This window comes from Neovison vison, chromosome 13 (genome assembly GCF_020171115.1).
Source record: "Neovison vison isolate M4711 chromosome 13, ASM_NN_V1, whole genome shotgun sequence".
Taxonomy (NCBI): Eukaryota; Metazoa; Chordata; class Mammalia; order Carnivora; family Mustelidae; genus Neogale; species Neogale vison.
In genome coordinates, this window is record NC_058103.1 from 89,368,099 (window position 1) to 89,378,956 (window position 10,858).

General features: G+C 38.7%; 1 pseudogene; it reads right to left on the reverse strand.

Moving 5' to 3' along the window:
- Positions 1–202: 202 nt before the first annotated feature.
- Positions 203–1,435, reverse strand: LOC122892995 (annotated as a pseudogene).
- Between the last annotated feature and the right edge of the window lie 9,423 nt (positions 1,436–10,858).

The following is a 10,858-nucleotide window of genomic DNA, read 5'->3' on the forward strand; positions in this document are numbered from 1 at the left end:
GGGCTCAGAGTTCATATCCCAGGAGCTGGACCAAGGGCCAGTCCTGAAGACAATGGAAAGTGCAGAGTTTGAGCAATTTAGGTATGCTAGTTAATTGTTTACTTTCCAAAGATAGGCAGAAGGATTTTCTTTTAAAAATTTTTTTTTGTTTATTTTTTATTTTTTTATTTTATTATTTATTTGCTTATTTATTTATTTTGGCTGGGTACAGTATACTTTATTGATGGTACATGACAAGGTAGGGCTCCCCAAGCCCCTCCCCTTCTTCAGGGGGTCTGGGATGGAAATAGTGGAGGTTGGGAGATTCTCAGTGTTTTAGGGGATAAGTTGGGGCAGGGATTCCCCAGCAGCTGAGGGCCTCTTTCTTCCTCTTGCTCTGGCTGGGGCTGGTGGTTCAGGGGGCTCTTATTCCTTGGAGGCCATGTGAACCATAAGGTCCACCACCTGGTTGCTGTAGCCAAATTCATTGTCATACCAGGAAATGAGCTTGACAAAGTGGTCATTGAGAGCAATGCCAACCCCAGCATCGAAGGTAGAGAAGTGGGTGTCACTGTTGAAGTCGCAGGAGACAACCTGGTCCTCAGTATACCCCAGGATGCCCTTAAGGGGGCCCTCTGATGCCAGCTTCACCACCTTCTTGATGTCATCATATTTGGCAGCTTTCTCCAGGCGGCAGGTCAGATCCAGAACAGACACGTTGGGGGTGGGGACACGGAAGGCCATGCCAGTGAGCTTCCCATTCAGCTCAGGGATGACCTTGCCTACAGCCTGGGCCGCGCCAGTGGAAGCAGGGATGATGTTCTGGGCAGCCCCTTGGCCGTCACGCCACAGCTTCCCAGAGGGGCCGTCCACAGTCTTCTGGGTGGCAGTGATGGCATGGACGGTGGTCATGAGTCCCTCCACAATGCCGAAGTTGTCATGGATGACCTTGGCCAGAGGAGCCAAGCAGTTGGTGGTACAGGAGGCATTGCTGACAATCTTGAGGGAGTTGTCATACTTCTCATGGTTCACACCCATCACGAACATTGGGGCATCAGCAGAAGGAGCAGAGATGATGACCCTCTTGGCCCCGCTCTTCAAGTGAGCCCCAGCCTTCTCCATGCGGTGAAGACCCCAGTGGACTCCACAACATACTCAGCACCAGCATCGCCCCATTTGATGTTGGTGGGATCTCGCTCCTGGAAGATGGAGATGGACTTCCCATTGATGACAAGCTTCCCGTTCTCAGCCCTGACTGTGCCGTGGAATTTACCATGGGTAGAATCATACTGGAACATGTAGACCATGTAGTTGAGATCAATGAAAGGGTCATTGATGGCGACAATATCCACTTTACCAGAGTTAAAAGCAGCCCTGGTGACCAGGCGCCCAATACGGCCAAATCCGTTCACTCCGACCTTCACCATCGTGTCTCAGGCACGCGGCTGGCACTGCACCTGAAGTTGCGGCTATCTGTTGAATGGGAAAGAGCAGAGAGCCCATTTTTAATTTTTTTTTAAAGACTTTATTTATTTATTTGACACAGAAAGAGAGATCACAGGTAGACAGAGAGGCAGGCAGAGAGAGAGGGGAAAGCAGGCTTCTTGCTGAGCAGAGAGCCCGATGCGGGGCTCGATCTCAGGACCCTGAGATCATGACCTGAGCCAAAGGCAGAGGCTTAACTCACAGAGCCACTGAGGTGCCCCCAAAAGGATTTTCTAATAGGGGTTTTTCTTCTCATCTCTTCTTTATTTTTATTTATTTTTAAGATTTTATTTATTTATTTGACAGAACAAACAGGGGGAGAAGCATGGAGAGGGAGAGGGAGAAGTGGGCTTCCTGCTGAGCCCCAATGTGGGACTCAATTCCAGGACCCTGGGATCATGATCTGAGCTAAAGGCAGGAACTTTACAGACTGAGTCACCCAGGTGCCCCTAATCTCTCCTTTAAATGTAACCCAAAAATGTACATTTCTTGACTCCTAGTTCTTCTGTGTTAACCTGCTTTGTGTCTTATTTCAAGACACTAATAAGCACCAGTTTGTGTAAGGGCACACAACGTGTGTGTGTGTGAACGTTCTAATTAGTACAAGCCACCAGCATCCTCAGACCTGTTTTCCCAGGGCAACACTGATTCATGTTTATTTTATTAAATTATTGCCTATGTCTCAATGAACTTATTTGTTGGTAACAATGTTCTTTGGCATGTGTGGACTGAAACATGTATTCTGACCCTAAATATATAATTTATAATTTCTTTCATTACATATTTTATAAGAGTCAACACTGAGAAACATAAAGCTTTTCTTTTCCTAGTTTTTAATAGTGATATCAGTTCACCTAGACCTTGAGTTCAAAGGAGTATTTGTGTGCTGGAGATGACAGGAACTGGAAGGAGGAAAGGTATAGTGGATACCCTAGCTATAGAAGAAAATTTTACAATTGATAGCTATTTGTATATTAGCAGCTTAAAAAAATCTGCATCCCCCACAAGCAAAGTGTAACCTGTTGTATATCATGCCATATGTGTATTCATAGAAAACAAATACATATGTCATTATAGCTTCTCTTTTAAGGTTATTATGCTTGACAGAATTTAGATCTTTCTGAAAACACATTCATTTTCATCTCCCAGAAAGTGGATAGTGGAGGGCTAAGCCCTTTCCTTCTGCTTCTAATATGGTGTGTTCGTACTTGAAGGAAAACCCATAGTTGTGAAAAGTACAGAAAAAAAGAAAAAAAGGAAGGGCCAGCTCTGGTTCACCTAGGAGGGCTTAAATTAATGAACCTATTCCCCTGGAGCTGAAGACAAATATCAACTCCCCGAAGAGGAGGCAGACTTCCTCTTCCATACCTGTCTTTGAGTGACTGGTTTCAGAGAATGTTACATACATACATCATCACTACTGTCCACACTGAACACACCTTTTGCTTGTGACACCTTTCTTGTGAACAGGGAGCTTTTCAAGTGAACAGAGAGTTTTATGTGGGAAGAAAATCTGTATCATGTGCTAGAGCTATTTAATATGTGTTACTTAATAATAAAGCAAGGTTTTCCCTATTACATATATACATAATATACATACATACATACATACATAAAATACACACATATGTTTCCTTAGCTAATTAAATAGGGAAGGCTCATATAAGACAATTTCACTTCATTTATACCAAATCGTTAAATAGTTTCCAAATTTTTTGACTTTCTAAGTGGAGCTATTTATGCCACAGAGTTTTTTGTTGGAATTTCTAATCTACCACTCTTATCCACCCATTTTCCTTACAACTTTCAGTGCCATTTCATGCACTAGCAATTTGAGTGAGGCATATTAATTTGTCTGGCCATTTGCACATTTGTCTGCTAGAGTCTTCTCCAGTCTTTTCTTCACATTGCTGGTTTTAGACATTCTTCCTTCTCTGCCAAATCCCTGAATGTGCTCTCAGTCCACACTCTGAGCTGGTTTCTAGCACTCCCACTCAGGAAATCCCGTTTGCTCCCATTGTGCACTGCCCCCACCTTCACTCAGGAGTCCTTCATCACTTTCCCACACATTCCCTGTATGTTCAGCTTCTCCTTTCCCACCGAGCCTCTCCTCTCAGCTCAGCCTGCCCACGCACGCGGGTCGCGGACTCTCAGACCCACGGCCCGCCCACGCCTGTTGCCGCTGCTCCTGCTCCTTCCTGCCTTAGTCTCACCTCACTAGGCACCGGTGTGTGGCTGCCTGCCTCTTTTCCTGCTTCACTTTTTTTCACCTTTCCCATCTATTCATCACACTGCTGACTGATTAATCTTTTTAATATCCTCATGTCATTTTATCATTTTATTCTCAAAAACCTTTAATGGCTCCCCAGTGCTTATTAATAAAGTTCAAACTCCTTAGCTTTGCGCTTTGCCAAGCTTTCCCCATGACCTGGCTTGCTGCCAGCCTTCTCGGCTTTCTCTCCCTCTGTTCACCTTTATATTCCCTACCTTGGGTCCACACTGCATTGTTGGTGGTCGTTGCCTGTGTATGCCCTGTGCTTCTCAATCTTCTTGCCTTGACCCACGGCATCCTTCAGCCTGGATTGCTCTCTCCCTTTCAGGTGTGTCTTCTTGCGCTGCCCTCTGCTACCCAAATCCCACCTTAATGTCTAGCTCAAATTTAGCCTCTCCCCAGAAGCTTCCCAAGCTGGAAGTATTCTCTTCATTCCAAGTGGCTTCCTATAATAGGAGTAGTTTGTATCCTTCTTACAGTACTTATTCCATTCTCACTGTTACTTTTATTTATGTATGAGCTTCATCTCTTTTAGGGTGTAAGGTCTTTAGGATAGAGTTTATGCTTTTTTTGTGATGTGTTCTATAGTACCTATTTTTAGCATAGTATCTGAAGAACACTAACAATATGTTTACTGGGTGAATAAATGAATGCATATCTCCAGAAGAAAGAACTGCTGATGGAAGTATACCTCATATCTTAACTCACTATCTAGGTGTGAATAAATTAAAATAATTACCCTCAGCACATCAATTCTTCCAGATATTTTGTAATTGCTCTTATCATGTAAAGCATATCAAGGTAATTGGATACAATGTGTTTACAAGCTGTAAGATGTATTACTGTCCCAGATTGAAATTTGTTTCCATCTAGATTAGTAATACTGCTTTGTAATGACCTCTGAGTCATGCACCAGAAGTCATTAGGGTATTCATCAGAAATAGAAATCAAATGGAAAAGCCATCATATCTTTTTCCCTATCTCTACCCTCACCTAAATGCAGAAAATAGTATCTTCAAAACATTTACTATTCTGTGGCTTTTAAAGAAACCCCAAACTTAAAATACAGACACACGTGTGCCTTTCTTATATTCTGACCTATAAAATTGCACACTTTAAAGTTATTTTGAAACTCAGAAATAGGAATGGGAGCATCAAAATGCAACATTGTCAACACATTTAAAAATTTTGTAGATTTGAGCTTTCAGAAAGGGAATTATTTTCATTCCTCCTGCTGAAACTCCCATTTGTACTGGGTTGCCTTCCCCAAGGATCCCCAATAAGCTTCACCCATTTTCCCACCACTGAAAAGAGAGGTACCCCTAGGCTGGAGAGCAGCTCCCATTTAATAGTGCATAACAACAGAACCGGGGCTGTCAAACTCTGACAGCTCGAATGAGGGAAGATTTCAAACAATTATGAGTGGGATTTTAAATGCCTCACCTGAAATACGTTGCAGAGTCCTTATCACAAAAGGGAGATACTTTGGAAACTGCCTGAAAATTCATCCAAGAGGAATTTAAGAGAAACTTGGCAGGTGCTCATGGCACAACAGTTGAGAATAAGAAATGAAGCAGCGCACTGGAGGGATCTAGGGAGCTTGAACGTAATCATTGATGTAAGAATGAGGCCAGGACCCAGGAGATGCAATCCCTGCCCTTTGTTATAAGACCTCAGGGACTGCAAGTGTCTAAACCCTTCCTTGTTTTGTGTTTCGTCTCACACCAAGCAGTGTTATTCTTATTAGCTAAAAATTGGGAATTGTCTAGCTGAGTAAAGCTTATTCAGGACTGGACAGAGGGGACATTACTGCTATTAATACACCATTCTTTAAACACGTTCATTCATCCTTAGTGGCACTCTGCTAGAAAAATCCATAGTCAGTGCTAGTAGGTCTGTTTTGTGTAGGTAAAGCCTTTAAGTGAATAAGTAAATATACATTCTGTTGTAGTCAGGTTCAAGGTGAGATTGTTTTTGACAGGCCTTGTCCTCTCTTCTTTCCAGACAACCATATCAGTGTGCTCTAATGACTTGCCAGCTTTACTCCTATAACATCTTGTAATTTCTTTTGGCATATTGCCCAACAATTTATTTTGACTGTTTTGACTTTCAGACCTCTTTAAGTACACTTTTGTAAGCAACTTTATTCTTTCTCACCTTTATAATTAATCATTGTAAAGTCATTTGAAATGAAGACTTTTACAGATGAACTAAGTGACGTTAGGTCAAGCCACTCTAACCATTTACTTACTTTGACTTAGCTATTTTAATTTCCTAAAAGGCCAAGGAAAGAAGAATGGTGTGTTAATATCCACATGGACCCACAATCTCTGTAATTGAAACTCCTTGAGGACAGATGTATTTTAGAATCACAGTTTTTGGGTTTTAGAAACTGAATGCAGTGTATATATTATAGACTACGCTGACTAACACCTTTAATGGCAGTTGGGCAGTACCTGTAATCATTACATTAATATATATCTGCAGTAAAACGGTACATATTCATATCAGTTTAAGTCTCTGTTGCCACCAAATAAGTTACAAACGTTTGGTTTTCTGAGAATTTTAAGCTTCATATTGCAGATAAGGTGAAGATATTTACTTAATTTTCTTCGTTCTTTAAAACAGGTAATTAAAAACAACAATAAAACGTCCAAATTTTTTTATCAAAGGAGATTGAACCTCAGTGAAATTAAACAAGTCCAAGGTCACACAACAAGGAAAGAATGCAACCTGGATGCTAATCCAGTGTCCTCTCTTCTGTTTTACCACATTGCTTTGCTTTTTAAAATTTTTTAAAAGATATTTATTTATTTATTTTATTTGACAGATAGAGATCGCAAGTAGGCAGAGAGGCAGGCAGAGAGGGAGAGGGAAGCAGACTCCCTGCTGAGCAGAGAGCCCAATGTGGGGCTCGATCCCAGGACCCTGAGACTATGACCTGAGCCGAATTGCAGAGGCTTAACCCCCTGAGCCACCCAGGTGTCCTCCCCACCCCCTTTCTTTTTGCTTTTTTGTTTTTTTAAAATAATACATGCCCACTTACTTGTTTCCATTTTTGCCCTGGTTCCTACTGCTTTAATATCCATCCAGCCAGTGATATCTTCGGTCTTTTTCTTATGCAGTCATGATGTAATAGTAAAAACAGAAAGGTACTTGATCACAAATAGAACATGAAATCCTCTACAATGTGACTGAGTTTAAGTCCTACTTCACTTAATTACTGGAAATTGGTGGGTATTCCTTTTTCTTACAAAAAGGTCGCCTTAAGCTCTTAATTTAGGTAACCATGGGATAAGTATCAGTAAGTTTATGAAAAGTTGGGAGTTTTCTCAGGGTTCACCAGTTATTTTCTGAGATATTCAAAGGGAGGAAAGAAAAAAATAATGTTACAGGATTATTTTCTATTTGCATTTTTTTGGGGGGGTCGCATTAACTAGGATCAGGTGGAAAATGTTAGTCTTTTGAAGTTATATGAAGAACGTTGTTTGACATCAGGCTAGCTCTCCACGTGTTTCTTAGGATTGAAAGGAAACTCTTTTACCTATTTCTCTCCCATTACTGTCACCCAACAGTTCTTGAATTTTGTTATGTAAAAGGACTTAGTGATGAAATGTGGGTCATCCCCCAGCTTAGAGATAAGATTGCCCAAGCAGTGGTACCCAAATTTCTCTTAAAGATAAAATTTTATAAAGTCTCTCAGAGGCCTAATGCTAACCACACTGGCAGGAAATTTTCCTTTAGATCTAACTGGACACCTTCTTGCTGCAGTTCAAATTGATTCTTCGTCTTAATAAATGCCATCCTTGTTCATGAAGGGCAATCCATTTTGCAGTAATAAAGCTGAGGTCTGGGAAACTTCATGATAATACATGTTAGATTAGTTCTAGCTTGTTGCAAAAACAAATTAAACCAGTGTTCAAAAGTCTAAATGCCACAGTCATCTTAATTTTTTTTCCTGGCCACAAAAGACCCTATTTTTATATACAAAAACTATGTAACTTTACTTGTGAGTACACTTACCCCTTTTCCCAACAGGCAAAGCTGACTTTAATATTTGAGAGCAACTCGACCATTCAGGAATGCAAAAGAAAACACAGTTTTTGAAAATTCATTAGTCCTTATGCTTAAATTCTTATCAGCATTATAAAATAGATGAAACATGCTATTGCCCCATTTTTCTTAAAAAATATAACCATAATATATAAAATTATATTAATAAGAAATATATATATATACAAACACGTGTGTGTGTATGTATATGTAAAACTCTGCTCACAGTCTTTGAATGTAGAAAATGAGTTGCAGAAAACAACAATGCAAGACTGTATTAAAAAAATTTAGACAGTATTTTCAAAAGACAGATTATAAAGTGGCACAATATTGTGTTCAGAAAACATGCAGAAGCCCTTTATATACAGAGATTCTTACTGTTACCTCCTGGCAAAAACTGCTTTGTAAGAGAAATTATTCAAAGAAAAAGATTTCTATCATTTCACAATGGTTCTGGAAACTCTTTATATCAAAAGAAAATTGTTTTTGTGCAATTAAAATCTCTAGACGCATCAGAGAGCTGTAACATTTCCTTTTGTAAGGTCAGCAACACCATCAATTCAATTAATCCTCTCGAATATTCTCTACATTGCTCAAAAGCCATCCTCGTCAGGGTGGCTGATGTGATGGCATCGACAGGAAGGGAGAAGCAAGACTGGCATCCTGATGGATTTTGTCATTGTTCTTCTCTAGAATATCAAAAGACTTGGAGCCTTATTTTTAAACTCTCCTCATTCTATTTCAGTTTCGTTTGCTTTTGTAAATATAGTTGAGAGAGAGCAAATGTACCGTTTGTCAGTGTTTCTTTTGTGCATCTGTTTGCCTAGTAGCATAACAAACTCTGAAAAAAATATATGTATATAACATATGTATATATTATAAATATGTGTCTAATATATACATATTAAATATTTTTATATTCAGGTCAATTGTGTGAATTGTAGGTATTAGGCTATAACCTGTCAATGTTTGGTGGTAATATTAAAACAGAAATTATAGGGTCTCTTCTTTGTCTCCATGCAACTTCCTCAGGAACTGTACCCTCCTTTAAGAATGCTTTCAATCACTCTCTAGGAAGGTTTTCTTTCTGGTAACCAGTTAAACACTTCTGCTTTATCAAGAATAAATGTAGTTTAAAAACATAGTAAATAAATGCCTCTGAATATATTTTAGGGCTTTTCTTTTATAATACATAAAGTGCTAGTTTCATGTTTCCACCTGTTCTAATAGTGCTTTTTCATTTATAAGAAACCTTTACTGAAGTGCTTTATTTAAGTTTAGGGACAGGGAGAATTTGGAGAGAGTCCAGATACAGTAATAAAAATCAGTAAGCCTATATGCAAATACATTTTGGGAAAATGGTAATGCTTGCCAAGATTTTAGTCAACCTGCCAAAAATTGCATTTTACAAAATGCAGTGGTGTTACTCATGCTTTTTTCTGCGCTGTGAATGCTAATGAATAATTCCCAGTGGTTGTAGAGGGGACTGGTCCAAAGAAGTAGCTTCTGGGTCTTATGCACAAGTTACAGGCTTAATGTAGACATGGTCTAAGACTTTTCTTTTAAAATTGGGCTCCATGGGTATCTAATTCTTACTATTCTGTGTTATGGAAATGAGTCTAAAGGGCAGAAAAAATGTAAGAAGAAATGTTCTCATTCTAAGGTCCTAGTTGTAGAAAATTTTTCATTAACTGATCTACTTTAGGTTTTCTAAAAGAACAGCTAGAGGAAAAGTTAAGTGTTTCTCCTAACAGTGTTGAGTTAGTGCAAGACTTACATCCTAATTTCACCACCTTGGTTTCCCAAGTTTAATTTTTTCTTGTAAAAGACCGAAGGAAGTAAGATTCAGCCAACTATTCAGAGGCAACCCTTCACAGTGGAAAGAATATGGACTTTGCCTTTCAATTTACTTGGCTACCAGTCATACTACTACCCATATTAGCTCTGTAACTTGTGCTAGCTTTGTAAATGAGGCTAATAATTGGTATCTAGCTTATAGGGTTCTTGTGATGATTAAATAAAGTTAAAAAAAATTAAAGCACTTGGCTCCTAAGAGGTGTTCAATAAATGTAAGCCTTCTTCCTGAAAGTAATTCTCATTAATAGAATAGTCTAGAAACTAGACTATTCTCACTAGGAAATTGAAATCCAATCATACATTTAGAGAAAATGAGTTTTCATACAAACATATTTAAGTGATAAAATGGAGAAATGAGAGAAGGAATCATTTGATTTCCACAAACAGACACACTTGCAAATTTTTAAGATTCCAGTTAAAGAAATAAAAGGCAACTCTTAACTGCATTTGCTTGTCTGCATTCATGGCTAATCATACGGAATTAAAATATTTGAGCCTATTCCTTAGGAATGCATTTTTAAAACTAAAAGTATGCTGCACTGGTATCCGAGTGGGTAAAGCATAGAGGTATAATGGATAATGATTACCTAAATTACAGAGGTAAATAGATCTGTTCATATAAAAGGATTCCATTGCACTAAATGAGTCAGACTTTTTAAACTAAGTTTGTAATTAGAGTTGCCAGATAATTTATAAGATGTCCAGTTAAATTTGAACATCAGATCAACAATGAATTCTTTTTTAGTTATAAGTATGTTCTAAATATTGCATGGGACATACTTATACTAAAATATTATTTGTCGTTTACCTGAAATTCCAAACCTCACTGGGTGCCTTATTTTTTTATTTACTAAATCTGATAACCTCATTCATATTCTAAACATTTTCTATACATTTTTATACATTTCATGATTATATTATGATTTATACTACTATAATACCAACTTCTTTGTTATGACTGATTACAGGTCTTTTATACATATTATTTCTGAGTTATTTTTTCTTTTTTCTTTTTTTAGATTTTATTTAAATTCAAGATAGCTAACCTATGGTGTATTATTAGTTTCAGGCATAGAACTTAGTGATTTATCACTTACATACAGCACCCAGTGCTCATCACAAAAAGTGCCCTCCTTAATGCCCATCACTCAATTATCCTGTCTGCCAACCCACCTCCCCTCCCACAACCTGCAATTTGTTCCCTATAGAGTC